Consider the following 15,997-nt stretch of genomic DNA (forward strand, 5'->3'; position numbering starts at 1 on the left):
TTAGAACAGTGTTTGACACAAAATAAGCGCTTATCAAATACCAAAATACCATAATAAGAGAGGGAGGATATAATGCTTGTAAGTCTGCATGACCTTTTCCTCAACGTATGTAATATGGAGAAAATATCACAGGACATCAAAGATGTCACCATAATTATCATCTTCAAGAAAAAAGGGGAAGACAGCTGATTATGGAAACTACCAGGGCATCTCACTGCTTTCCATGGCTATGAAGATTCTAGCCAGAATTCTCCTGCATAAGCTATTGAAAAATACAGTGAACTGTGCACTACATGAATATCTTTGTGGCTTCAGACCAAATCACAACACAGCAGATATGATTTGCATCACTATACATACAGTAAGAGTTCAGAAAACAAACACCACAAAGACTTCTGTATGTTTTGTAGATCTTACAAAATTATTTGACACCAGGAACAGACCTGGGCTCTGATAACTATTAAGCAAATTCAGTTGCCCTGAGTTCACCAAAATCCTTAGGGCTAGTTGATGGCAGTATGCTCAGTCGATTCAGAGTTGGAGGTACCCTGTCTGACCCCTTTTCCATCAGTGATGGAGTAAAACAGACGTGTGATAGATCTAGTCTGGTTCAATTTATTCTCTACCACCATGCCTAAAGATGCATCAAGGGATCTGAAAGCTAGATCCAAAATACATTTCAATCCACCAGGAAACCCTACCAATTCAACAGGTTACAAGTACCATCAAAAATATTTGAGACAGTCATCCAAGGACTGTTTATATACTGACAACTCTGTTTTTGAGGCACATATACAAAAAGTCATTCAAATGTTCATAAATCTCTGCCTGAATTTGGTACAATAATATGGACTGGTAATAAACTTGACAACAATCTGAACCTTATGTACAAGTCAATGCTTGAAAAGTGACACAGACAACCAAATACGTTAATGGGCATCACAGCACTGAATATCACTGAATTCTAATACCTATGTTGTATGCTATCCAACATATACTATCTACTTCTTTGGACAGCCAAAGAAGTAGAGGACAATCAAAAAAGACAAGACAGATGGATAGGGTTTGGCTACAACAGGACATCCAACTTCATACCAAGATAAAAGTCTACAAGGCTATTGTGGTGTCCAACCTTGTGCATGGCTGAGGTTTGGATCTACACCAAAGGTACATCCAGCATTTCTTACAAAAGACACACCATCAAATGGCAAGATAGAGTTACCAGCAGGGAGATCTTGGTAGTCAGTTATTCGGCACTGAAGCAATGTTCACAGCACCACAGCTCTGCTGGGTGGGACATGGGAGAAGAATGGATGAACTGAAAGGGCAGGAAGGGATGGGATTTCACCAACAGGGATATTATCTTTAAAAATAAGGAATAACTATAGTTAGGTAGTTTCAGGATAGATTGGGGCAATAAATAATAAATAATAATGGTACTTAAGTACTTACTATGTGCCAAGCACTGTTCTAAGCACTGGGCTAGATATAAGGCAATCTGATTGGACACAGCCCAATCTGGGTAATAACCCAGCAAGACTCTTGTTTTTATATTGGCATTTTTGAAATATCCTAACTGCATCCAACCCATACCTGCACAATTTTTCTAAACTTCTGCCAAAAACACTTTTACTTTTATTTTCATTTGTAAATATCAAATAGATGTTTGCACACTATTCAAGTCATTTGATTTGAATGTGACTTGAAGTGCCCCCAGTATCCGAAGATTGAAATTGGTTTAGCCAAGTCAGGTGGAGTTACTTGGGCACATTTTAGGCTTGCTAGTAAAATGCAAGACCGGTAAAAACACTCAGAAAGTAATATTGCAGACATCTGCTGACCTCAGAGCAGCCTAGATCTAATGGTTGCCCTCAAAAAGTCATTCCATAATCACAGAATCACAGTCCTGAAAGAAAACATGAGTGATCATATGGCCCAGACCACTGCCTCCAAGGAAGTTAATGATTAAATCATACAAGACATATAAAGAGTTTTAAAGTTAATCCTTGGCCGTTTCTTCTCCAGGCTAAAGAATGCCAATTCAGTTAACCTTTTCTCATGTGACCAATTTTCTATCCCTTAATTTTTTTTTGTATGTAGGTCCTTCAAGGCAAGGTAAAAATAATCTTCAAGTAGTAATTTTAACCTATTTCCCATCCAGAAAAAAATGTCTGCAGGGAAGGTTAGGTTAAAATTCTGAGCTTCTGAAAAACTACCAAAGGTTTGTGAAAGGTCAACCTATTTCACCCTTGCAGCTGTGTTACTTCATGCAGGTGTTCTAACACAGTTCTCTCCCCTGATCCCAAAAACCCACATAAGGAGCTTTTAACACACTCTTATTGGCATTTGACCAATTTACAATGTAGTGTAAGAATTATATCTCAACCTGTTCAATCATCCAAAGGCCAGTACTGTACTCTCCCAAGCACTTAGTACAGTGCTCTGTACACACTAAAGTGCTCAATAAATACCAGTGATTGATATAGAATGCTTGAAATGACACTGCTTCATTCCGAACTTTTATTCAGCTTGTGATCAACACAGGGACATAAGAAATTTTAGTATTGGTCACATTAATTCATTCATTCAATAGTATTTATTGAGCACTTACTATGTGCAGAGCACTGTACTAAGCGCTTGGAATGTACAATTCGGCAACAGATAGAGACAATCCCTGCCCATTGACGGGCTTACAGTCTAATCGGGGGAGACAGACAAAAACAATAGCAATAAATAGAATCAAGGGGATGTACATCTCATTAACAAAATAAATAGGGTAATAAAAATATATGCAAATGAGCGGACGAGCACAGTGCTGAGGGGAGGGGAAGGGAAAGGGGGAGAAGCAGAGGGAAATGGGGGGGAAAAGGGGGCTTAGCTGAGGGGAGGTGAAGGGTGGGGCAGAGAGGCAGCAGAGGGAGCAGAGGGAAAAGGGGAAGCTCAGTCTGGGAAGGCCTCTTGGAGGAGGTGAGCTCTCAGTAGGGCTTTGAAGAGGGGAAGAGAATTAGTTTGGCGGAGGTGAGGAGGGAGGGCATTCCAGGACAGCGGGAGGACGTGGCCCAGGAGTCGAAGGCGGGATAGGCGAGAACGGGGAACGGTGAAGAGGTGGGCAGCAGAGGAGCAGAGCAGGCGGTGTGGGCAGTAGAAAGAGAGAAGGGAGATGTAGGAGGGGGCAAGGTGATGGAGAGCCTTGAAGCCTAGAGTGAGAAGTTTTTGTTTCGTGCTGAAGTTGATAGGCAACCACTGGAGGTTTTTAAGAAGGGGAGCGACATGCCCAGAGTGTTTCTGCAGGAAGATGAGCTGGGCAGCAGAATGAAGAATAGACTGGAGCGGGGAGAGACAGGAGAAAGGGAGATCAGAGAGAAGGCTGACACAATAATCCAGCCGGGATATTATGAGAGCCTGTACCACTAAGACAGCTATTTGGGTGGAGAGGAAAGGGTGGATCTTGGCAATATTATAAAGGTGAGACCGGCAGGTCTTGGTGACAGATTGGATGTGTGAGGTGAATGAGAGAGCATAGCACTGAGCTAAATGGTGAGGAACAATACATGAGTGGAAATGAGGTGTGTGGTCCCTGGTCTTCCAGGGTCTCACAATGTCATCTGCAGGTGAGACACCAAATCAAAGGCTAAGGCTTATGATCAGGATGAGGGGTAGGGCATTTTTGACTAGGGATCCTTTCCTGCCTCGATTTACACTCGTAGAGAATGGATTCCACGCCACCCTGCCTTGCCATTCGGTGCTGCGTACGGCCTGATGGAATAGTGCGGTCGCTCCATTCAACCTAATATTCTGGCTCTGATGATAACAGGAAGCTGGGACTGACAATCTGATAGTTACCCTCTTTGACATTCATTCTAGTGTTGGGGCTGTAGAGAAAAAAGATAGAGCTATTAGATGCACTGAACCTTCTAAGACTTCACTCCCTTATCCCTACGCAGCTTGCACCAACCATTGAGAACTATCTTTGAATGCAATCCTTGAGCCAGCTGGACACACATTCATTCATTCATTTAATCATATTTATTGAGTACTTACTGTGTGCAGAGCACTGTACTAATCACCTGGGAGAGTACAATATAACAATAGACACAGTCCCTGCCCACAGTGAGCGTACAGTCTAGAGGGGGAGACAGACATTATTATAAATAAATGAATTACAGATACGTACATAGGTGCTGTGTAGCTGGGAGGGGGGGGATGAATAAAGGGAACAAGTCATACAAACAGTGGTGTGAAAAAGACAATATTGATTTATCACATGGCCTTATTGAAACTCAGATGATCATAACTACTGCTTCTTTCTTGTCTATAAGGTCTGTCACTATCAAAGAAGGAAATTTAAAATGGTAGCCTCTGGGGCAGTAGCATTTTCCCCCAGTTTTTCCACAGTTCTGTCCCTCTGATAGCCTTTGAAATCAAAATGACAGACTTCTGGGACAGGATAGGACGATCAGTAGGAAACACTTCCATATCAAGCAGAAACTCCTCAGCCTCGGTTTTTAAGCCACTCAATCAGCCTATTCTCTCTGCTCTCTCATTACAACCCAGTCCACACACTTCATTCCTCTCAACCCAACCTACTTAATGTTGTCTCCCTCACCATCATTGGAGACAACCAACCCCAGGCACCCCCAGATTCCAGCCAGCAATAGTTATTTATTGAATCCCACCAGTCCTTGCTCCACATGGGGATATCGCCCCATCCTGGCTCTACACTGGGACTTCTCCCAAGAGATGGTCACCACAGTGAGCCAAATTACCCGGCCCCAATTCCTTAGTTCGCTCTGCTCTTGTATCCTTTCAGTCCTTCTTGGCCCCACCTGTCCCCCTCAACCCCTTTAATCTCAGCCCAGCTCCTCCTCTCCCAACCCTCTCTGGAGAGCCTGGGCTTGGAAGCCAGAGGTCATGGGTTATAATCCCATCTCTGCCACTTGTTGGCTGTGTGACTTTGGGCAAGTCACTTAACTTCTCTGGGCCTCAGCTACTTCATCTGTAAAATGGGGATTAAGACTGTGAGCCCCACGTGGGACAACCTGATTACCTTGTATCCTCCCCAGTACTTAGAACAGTGCTTGGCACATAGTAAGCGCTTAACAAATACTATTATTATTATTATTATTATTATATCTGGGGACATCTTCTGTGTCTAGTCGAGGTCACAATTTGTGGGTCACAAATGTAGAAGGCAATTGTCCTATTTTCACTACTGCTTTTGGGCTACTTCTCATAGCCACATCTTAATAGTAAACACGTTTACTGCTTTATTCTCTCTTTATCTAAATATCTGCTTTATTCTCTCTTTACCCCTCCATACATACTTGTACAGCCTCCTACCTAGCCTAGTTCCCTTATCTTGTTTTGTCATCAAAAGTGCCACTCCCTCTTCTCCACAATCCTTTTCTCATCCTCATTTTGAACCCTTTCATTCCTCTTAACCCTTTTCCTCCTTCCCCAATGCTTACTTTGTTGCAATCTTGTCACTCTCGCCATTGAACCCTTGCTCATGCCCTCCCTCCTGCCTGGAATTCCAGCTCCTTTCATATTCCACAGACCACCACTTGCCCCATCTTCAAAACTCTTCTGAAATCTCATCTCCTGTAGGAGGCCATCCCAGATAAATTTCTCATCTCCCCACCATGTATCACTCCACAATGCTTCTTCAGCATTTCTGTACCACTTCTGTACTTGGGTAGGCACACACCTCCATAGCACTTGGGTACAAATCTTTATACTCTCTTACTTCCTTCTATCTATAATTTAGTGTCTATCTCCCTAGCTATAAATTCCTTGATGGCATGACTCATGTCTGCTTATCCTACTGTACTATCCCAAGCACTTAGTATAGTGCTCTGCACACAGTTGATACTTAGTACTTTTTGATTGATTCACCTAGTAAAATCCCAAATAGTTCCTGTATTTTATCATTTCTGATTTAAATTCTACCTAAAGTTTTAAGCCAGAAGCTCCCCATCTTATACAGAGAATGACTCAATGCATTACTCATTTATAATGCTTATATTTTTTTCACTCATGTTCAGCAACCCTGGAGATCAGTCAAATATTTAGTGAGGAACCACAAGGAACTTGGGAAGTGGGAAAGGGTAGGTATTATTTACTACTGTTGTATATATTTCTGAAAATGCCTAACCAAGTCCTTGGTGGTAGTTTTTTGCTCTTAGAGAATCTGGTTAGAATGCTGTGTTGTTTACTATTTATTTATGGTTAAGGGATTGTTTTACTTAATTTGGTCTATGGTCCCTGATTTATATCTCCATGTAGGTTTTCCAAAGAATTATTTTCATGATGTACACTTTGTTGTACTCAGAAAATAATTAACTTGTTGGAAGGTTTCAGCCACATTGAAGCCACATCGGACATTGAAGCCACATCGGAGAAGCAGCATGGCTTCAGTGGAAAGAGCCCGGGCTTTGGAGTCAGAAGTCATGAGTTCAAATCCCAGCTCTGCCGCTTGTCAGCTGTGTGACTGTGGGTGAGTCACTTCACTTCTCTGGGCCTCAGTTCCCTCATCTGTAAAATGAGGATTAAGACTGTGAGCCCTACGTGGGACAACCTGATGACCCTGTGTCTACCCCAGCGCTTAGAACAGTGCTCTGCACAGAGTAAGTGCTTAACAAATACCAACATCATCATCATCATCACCATTTTGTCTTGTCGGGAAAAATTAATCCCATTTGAACCTAGTCCGATTTAGCTGTTTTCTCCTGAAAAGAGTCAGGTTTTAATCACTTACTGATAGTAAACAGGCAGGGCAAGTCATTAACCTAGATTACAGATGAAAAGGATCCAGATGGTCCAAACTGGCCTTTTCTTTGATAGGCTCAAAATAGGATCACATTAGCTCCCTAGATTACCCAAGAGAAAAAATCATACCTTTTTCCATGCCCCCATGAGGTGCACTTGACTAAAGTTGCTTTCCAGCATCAAACTCTTCCTATGCTTCTTGATTGTAAACCAGCCTCAGCTCTGCAAAGCCTCAAAGTCCCAAATCCTTTTTCTCTCCCTTGTTTCCTTTTATAACACCTCCTAGAGGACAAAGTTTGGGACCTGTGTGAGATTACAGCACCTAGTGCATGGTCAGTGACTAATAATTCTTTATGGCAGTGATGGGGGTCATCCTAATTTTGCACTGGGGTAAATAGGCTCTATCAAGCCAGCTGTTTGCTTTATGAACCAGAAAACCCTATCTTCCCCATTCTACATGGCATTGGTTGATCCATCTCCTATTCTGGAAAAACTGTGGCTTTGTTTGCTTTCTGTTAAGACACTTCAGATGGCATCAGAATAACAGAATTGCCTTGAATCACGTGACTGCTGTAGAGCAGTAGATCTCTGGGTGAACAGATAGAGATAATACACCGAGATAAAAGCTGCATATGAAGTTGAGTGATTATTATGGGAGTACAAAGGCTAACGGGAAAAAAGTAAAGAAATTTCATCAGCACAAGTGGCCAATCCTTCTAAGGACTGACTCCTCTACAACTAAAACAAACCTTCCATATGTCTTAATGCTACTTCAAAAGGATCCCTTGTTTTCCCACACAGGTTTTCCAGTCGTTCTTGCCAGAATTGCTACTAGCCCACATTCACCAGGCCACCAAGTCATCGTGCAATCATAAACATCTCTAAATGGCCTGCAAATAAGCAAAATGTTCATAAATATAGTTTTGAGAACTACCTTGGCAAAAATGCTATTTTAACCATATATAGGAGGAATCCTTATGTGCTCTGCATGCTTTCACTGCATTCATTAGCATATATCTCCATCTGCATAGCAGTTCAGAGCAGTTTTGAAATAAGCGTATATATATATATGCATAATCACACATACATAGCTTATCATATCTGTTTATACTGTAGCTATACATATATAAGTATATACATATATACATATACACTGGCATACAATGTTGTGGCATTAGCAGGACAGGACACAGAGAAACTGAATATTTTAGCCCTTTTCATTTGAAGAGAATGCTTCCATCGATATTGTTTGCTATGGTGAATCAAATAGCAAGGCTTACATTTGTATTGCTTATAGTAGTGCTGATTTGCATTGCACCATACACAGAATAACAATAATAATAATAATAGTTAAGCACTTACTATGTGTCACACACTGTACTAAGCACTGGGGTAGATATAAGAAAATAGGTGGGCCACAGTCCCTGTCCCAGCTGGGACTTACAGTAAATAGGAGGGAAAACAGGCATCGAATCCCTGTTTTCCAGATGAGGAAACTGAGGCACAGAGAAGCAAAGTGACTTGTCTAAGGTCACACAGCAGGCAATTTGCAAAGGTGGGATTAGAATCCAGGCCATCTGATGCCCTAGCCTCTTACCCATGTCCACATGGTCCAGAAGTAAAGCAAAACAACTTGGTTGGGAAGAATGAGGGTCCTTTACAAGAGTTCTTTCCTGCTAGTCCAAGGAGCTATTTTGCTTTAAAACCTTCCATTCCTTGCCCTTCCTTCACATGTTCTCAGAAGAAAAGTTAGAGGGTAATTGCTGGGTTACTGCTGGCCCACTTAAGCCTGCAGTAACCAATCGGCTAGTGAAGATGTCCTAAAGCAGGAGCTTAACTTGCTGGGCTTAGGTTACTCGATCTCTTGTGAATCACCAGTCTCTTAGCAGTGCTGTTTACAGGCTGCTCTGACCATTCAGTATACCTCATTAGCAGTTACTAGGGCCATGTATAAAAAGTTTTCCATTTGTTTTCTCTCAAGTCTTTGTGTAATTAAGCCTGCTGTATACCTGCTTATGGACAGTTCTACCAAGAACAATCAAGTCACCAAGCTGTGTACTGTGTTCAGATATAGTAAGCACTTGAAGGGCATGCAGGGAGCAGTATATTAAGAGGCTCAATGTTGTGTGTGTGTTGGGGGCGGGGAGGGGGGAGAAACGGACACAAATGAGAGAAGTTCAGCTTGTGCAATCTGTTTCCGTCTGTTTTTGTCCATGATTCATCTCCTTCTACACTCCCTCACAATCCGCATGATACATAAATAATGTACAAAATGAGCAAAACTGAACAGACATCACAGATGGATGTGACCCTGAGTTATCGTGATGCAGACACAAAATAGTTTATAATGTGGTAGGTGTTCTCAGGGTGGACACGGGCTTCATTTGGTTTTGTTTAACTCATCAGTGGATTTTAAATAATCAGTAAATAGGCTCTTCCAGAAACTTCACCCTGAGGCAGATTCTACCCTCTTGTCAGTCTTTTACAAAGATGACTGTCGGAGCAAGCAAGCCAATGTGCATCCTAAGAGAAAGAAAGAAACAGAAATCAAATGTTTACCAAAATATAGGAGAGTGAAAAAATTCATTAGCTTAAATGAGAACTCCTGGACTCCTTAATTTCCTTTTGAATTTGAGACATGAGAATACATAAAATCTACCCATCTTGAATATAAAATCTATGAATAAAACTAACAGTAGAAACAGAGTTGCGCTGAACAAATTCTATATATAAAGGGGAAATGTTTTCTGGCTTGAAACATTAACCCTAAAACGGTCTGCTGGGCTTCCTCTCCTAATTACACAAATAGTAAAATGTGACTAAAACAGCACCATCATCATTACTTACTAAAGGCCTATAAATCAAGACTAGTCATGCACATGTCGTTTCCACTGTCTAGGAGTATACAATTAACTGGGTGATTTGTGGTAAAATCAAAGAGACATAACAATAATAATCATAATAATTATAATATTTATTAAGCACTTACTATATGCTTGGCATTGTTCTAAGTGTTGGGGTGGATACAAGCAAATCGGGTTGGACACAGTCCCTGTCCCACATGGGGCTCACAGTCTTAATCCCCATTTTACAGATGAGGTAATTGAGGCACAGAGACTTGAAGTGATTTGCTCCAGGTCACACAGCAGATGTGGCAGAGCTGAAATTAGAACCCAGGTCCTTTACAACATTGCTGATATCCACCCTTTTCTCTCCATGTAAACTGCTACCATGCTGATCCAAGCACTTAAACTATCCCGCCTTGACTACTGCATCTGCCTCTTCACTGATCTCCTGGCCTCCTGTCTCTCCCCACTCCAATCCATACTTCGCTCTGCTGCACAAATCACTTATCAACAAAAATGTTCAATTCATGTCTCCCCACTCCTCAAGAACCTCCAGTGACTCCCCATCCACCTCCACATGGAACAGAAACTCCTTACCATTGGCTTTAAAGCATTCAATCAGCTCGCCCCATCCTACCTCACCTCACTGATCTACTACTAAAGCCCAGCCCGCACGCTCCTCTCCTCTAGTACCAGTTTACTCACTGTGCCCCAATCTCATCTCTCTCTCTCTACTGACCCCTTTCCCACATCATCTACCTGGCCTGGAACTCCCTCCCCCTTCATATATGCCAGACCTCTACTCTCTCCACCTTCAAAGCATTACTAAGGTCACATCTCCTCCAAAGACCTTCTCCAATTAAGCCTTCTTTTCCCAGTTTACCCTCCCTTCTGTGTCATCTATGCACCTCAATCTGTGACCTTTAGGCACTTGATATTCTCCCCACCCCGAACCCCACAGTACTTATGAACATATCTTTAAATTATGTATTATAAATTATTTATTCATATTAATATCTGTCTCCCCCTCTAAACTGAAAGCTCATTATGGACAGGGAACATGTCTGATAATTCATTTGTACTCCCAACTGCTTAATACAATGCTGTGCACATAGTAAGTGCTCAATAAATACGCTTGATTCATTCATTCATTCAATTGCCTTTATTGAGCACTTACTGTGTGCAGAGCACTGTACTAAGTGCTTGGAAAGTACACTTCAGCAATAAAGAGAGACAATCCCTGCCCACATTGGGCTTACAGTCTAGAAAAGGGGTGATGGACATCAAAAGAAGTGAACAGGCATCAATATAAATAAATAGAATTATAGATATACACACATCAAAACAAGTAAACAGGCATCCATATAAATAAATAGAATTATAAATATATGCATATATACATAAGTGCTGTGGGGCGGGGGGAGAGACAAGGGAGCGAGTCTAGGTGACGCGGAAGGGAGGGGGAGCTGAGGAAAAGGGGGGCTTAGTCTGGGAAGGCCTCTTGGAGGAGATATGCCTTCAGTAGGGCTTTGAACGGGGGGGAAGAGTGATTGTTTGGCATATTTTAGGAGGGAGGGCATTCCAGGCCAGAGGTAGGATGATTGATTGATTCTGACTCCCAAGCCTATGCTCTTCTACTAGGCGACGCTGCTTCTCTAAGTATCATAATTGCGACCCTACAAACCTGTAAAAGATTCAACATCTGTTTTGTGGGTGGCTTTTGGACACCCTCCAAAATATAAATAATATAAACCTTCCACACCTTTTAATCTCCTGTACTTCCCCAGTCCTGTGTGTTATTTTGTGTTACTTGTGTGTTACTATTCCATGATTACAACTCCACAGCCTCTGTTAAACTACACTGGACTGGCATAGTCCTGCAATAGCACAAAAATGGATGTTGAGGCACTACTATCTAGCTGTGGCATCAGCAGAGAGGTCAAGCATCTAATACAGAACCTTAAATTCCAAAAGCTTTCAGATCTTTCTCTAGAACACTTCTCAAGAAAACCACCTCACTGTGCCACATTTTCATCCCTTTTACTGACTCTCTCTTGCTCACATCCTCCCTTAAGCCTGGAACACCCTCACACTTCACATCTGCCTACTTACTCTGTGAGCCCATGAGGGACCTGATTACCCTGTATCTAACCCAGTGCTTAGCACAGTGTGTGGCATATAGTAAGCACTTAATAAATACCACAATAATCAATTATTAACTGGCAGACCACAGGACTCCCCAATTTCAAAGCCCTTCTGAAATCACATGTCCTCTAAGAGGCCTTACCAGATGATTGTCTCATCTCCCCACCTATTGCCACTTTAACCTTTCTGCTTCACCTAAGCACTTGGGTATCATTCCTCATTCTTCTCTGCCCTTCCACCTCGAATGCACTTATGCGCAGATCTTTGAACTCTATCATTACCTCTACCTTCAGTTTCATTTTAGTGTCTGACTCCTTTGAAGGTAGGAATAATATCTGCTAAGTCTATTGTATCCTCAATCAATCAGTGGTGTTTATTGAGAGCTTAGTATTTGCAGAGCACTGTACTAAGTGCTTGGTAGAGTACAATACAACAAAGCCCTTAGTATAGTGCTCTGCAAACATGCCCACATATCCCTGAAAATAACCCCACTGCACCCTCCAGTTATCACCCCATCCTACTATTCCTTTCCAAACTCCTTAAACAGGCTGTTTACATCGGCTACCTACATTTCTCTTCCAACTCTCACCTCAACTCCATCCAATGTTTTCCACCCCCTCCACTCCATTGAAACTGCTACCTCCAAGGTTACCAATGACCTCCTTCTTGCCAAATCCAATGAACTCTATCATAATCCTCTTAAACTTCTCAGCTACCTTCAACACTGTGGACCACTCTCACCTTGATTTCACTGACACAGTCCTACTGTCCTCTCCTGATTTTCTTCCTTCCTCTTTGGCTGCTCCTTTTCAATCTCTTTCGAAAGCTCTTTATCTGACTCCCACCCCCTAGCTGGGGGCAGAGGGGTAGGAGGAGAGTCAGAGGGAGGCTTGTCAGAGTTCAATTCTAGGTCCCTTTCTATTTTCCATCTCCCATGGAGAACTCATTCAGTCCCACATCTTCAAGCTACTGTCTCTACCAGATGACTCCCAAATCTATCTCTCCAGCCCCTGTGTCTCTTCTCAGCAGTCTCACATTTCCTCCTGCCTCAGGACATATGATGATAATAATAATAAGAAGAATGGTATTTAAGTGCTTACTAAGTGCTAAGCACTATAATAAGTGCTAGGGGAGATAAAAGACAATCAGGTCTCATGTGGGTCTCACAGTCTAAGTAGAAGGGTGAACAGGTACTTAATCCTCATTTTGCAGATGAGAGAAGGGAACAGAGGCACTGAAAAGCGAAGTGACTTGCCCAAGGTCACACAGCAAATGGCAGAGCCGGGGTTAAAACCCAAAACCTCCTGGCTCCCAGGCTCGTGCTCTATCCACCAAGCCATGCTGCTAGAACCCAGGTACTCTGACTTCCAGGCCCATGTTCTTTCCACTGGACCATGCTTCTTCTCTCTAACTGAATATCCTGCCGACATCTCAAACTTTACATGTGCAAAACAGAACTACTCATCTTTCCATCCAAACCCTCTCTTTCCCTGGCTTTCCCAACAACATAAACACCACCATCCTCCCTTTCTCACAAGCCCATAAACCTTGGCATTATCCTCAACTCAACTCTCTCCAACTTTGCATGTTCATCCTCTCATCAAATCCTCATTTGTAAAATGGGGATTAAGACTATGAGTCCCATATGGGACAAGGACTGTGCCCAACCCGATTTGTTTGTATCCACCCCAATGCTTAGTAAAGTACCTAGCACACAGTAAGCATTCAACAAGTACCAGAATTATTATTATTATTATCAAATCCTATCGGTTCTACCTTCACAGCATCTCTAGAATCTACCTCTTCATCTCCATCCAACCTGCTACCACACTGTTCCAAACACTTGTCATATCCTTCATCAAGTACTCTATCCACCTCCTACCTGACCTCCCTGTCTCCAGCTTCTCCCCTCTGCAGGCCTTGCTTTACTCTACTGCCCAGATAATTTTTCTATTAAAAAAATTAGTTTTGCGCAGGTCACCCCATTCCTCAAGGACCTCCAATGGTTGCCCATTCATGTCCTAATAAAGCAAAATCTCCTCACCATTGGCTTTAAAGCACTCAATCAGCTCTCCCCTTCCTACCTATTCTTGCTCCTCTCCCACCATAACCCAGCTCACACACTTCACTACTCTAACATCAACCTATTTCTGTTCTCGATCTCATCTCCCTTTGCTCATGCCCTCCCTCCTGTCTGGACCTCCCTGTCATTTGATATCTGACAGGCCACTGCTCTTCCCCCTTTTCTAAAATCATCTCTCTTCCAAGAAGCCTTCCCTGACTAACCTTTCCTCTCCCCATTTTATTCTCCCTCCCTTCTGCTTTACCTAGACCCTGGCATTCATACCCCTAAGCACTTTTTGCTATTCACCTCACCCCACCCTCACTGCACTTATATACATATGGCCCATGAGGGACAGGGATTGGGTCTGACCTGATTATCTTGAATCTATCCCAGTGCTTTGAACAATGCTGGAACATAATAAATGCTCAAATGCCACAGTTATTATCAATTATTCTTCTTATATTTTGTGGCTGTAATTTATTTTATTGTCTGCCTCCTCCACTAGATTGTAAACTCCTTGAGGGCAGGGATTGTATCTACCAACTCTCTTGTACTCTTCCAAGCACTTAGTACAGTGTTCTAAATACAGTAAGTGCACAGTAAATAGCAGTGAACCTGATTAAGTCCTTTTGAATACTCATTAGGATGTTGGCATCTCCTGGCAGGAATGATGGATGAGCCTCAGTCCTGAAGACCTGTGCAGAGGAATTGATTATAACACTAGTGGCTGACACCTCACTCTCAAATCCCTAGCACTCATGTTCCTGTTGCAACAAACAAGTAGACAGGCACATTGCCAACACACTGCCAAGTTCATGTGCAATCTTCACCCACATCAGCCACTATCAGCAGGACCAGGCCTAGAACCCAGGTCTCCTGCATCCTTTAGACACTTCTCCTTTCCACTGGCCCAACGGCAGGATAAATATTCATTATAATGTTTGGTGGTCAGAAAAAAAGGATTGATCTCACATTGGTCCTTCCATTGTACTCCATCATTGTTGCTCAGTCCTAAAATAAAACAAAAACATTTCAGCTTCCTAAAATCTGGATGAGAGCCAGTGCACTAGGCTTCTGCTATAGAATACCCAAGAATCGCTATGTAAGACTATGAATAATTTTACAGCAGATGCTTGGATTCAGAGGTTCAAGCTGGAAGCCAGCCTATGGTCCTCAGAATATTTTGTTCTGTCTCTCATCGCCTGCAGTTTTCAGCCTCTGAAGATTTTATTTTGGAAAGCTGACTGTGTAACGCAGTCTCTGAAATAGTGGTTTGCCCAAAGAAAAGGCCGACCAGAAAAGGTCTGAATTCTCCAAGGGAAAGAGAAAGTTAACCATCCTCCCCCCTTCCCCATCCACCCAACTGCCTGAAATAGTTCAGGATGCTGCCTCTAGGTTCTCTCCCAAGTTTCAAGACCTCTGTGTTGATGTAAGCAACTTCCTATTTACCCTGCAAGTCAGATGAGAACTCAAACCAGTTTAGCAATGGCCCTTCCCTTTGGTATACATACTAAGGATAGCAAATTTGAAAAAAATAGAGCACTAAAATGATTTTTAAAAAGACCCAATCACTATACATTTGTGCTCTTTGTATACCACCCTAGATGCTGTATATGTTGTTCCATCTTACAATGAGGTTTATAGAAGGTAAGGTCAATTTCATGTGTACACTCAGTATGACAGCTACACAATAGGGCCATAAATATTAAACATTACCAATCTATACTGAAAAATTAGTAGTCTCAAGGAAAGTAAATGGTTAGTAATAGTGCTTATTAATTAGGATTTTAGGAGATGGAATTTGGGTGGTAAAAAAATGTCAAACTATGCCTCTTTCAATTGAACTGTAGTGTTAGGATTTTTAATCAGTTTTATAGTAATGCAGAAGAATTGATATATTAGTTCACATATCTAAATGTCTTAATCTCTATGTAAATGCTTTCAACCTGCTCTCTTCACCTGCAATTCATAAACTCGCTCCCTTCACTTATCCTAAGCTAAACTTAATCAATCAATGGTATTTATTGAGCATTTACTGCATGCAGAGAACTGTACTAAGAATTTAAGAGAGTTCAATACATCCCAGAGTTGGTACACATGCTCCTTGACCACAAGGAGTTTATAGTCCACAGGGGGAGACAGACATGAAAATGAATTATGGATATGGACATAA

The sequence above is a fragment of the Ornithorhynchus anatinus genome, chromosome X1, assembly GCF_004115215.2.
Source record: "Ornithorhynchus anatinus isolate Pmale09 chromosome X1, mOrnAna1.pri.v4, whole genome shotgun sequence".
NCBI lineage: Eukaryota > Metazoa > Chordata > Mammalia > Monotremata > Ornithorhynchidae > Ornithorhynchus > Ornithorhynchus anatinus.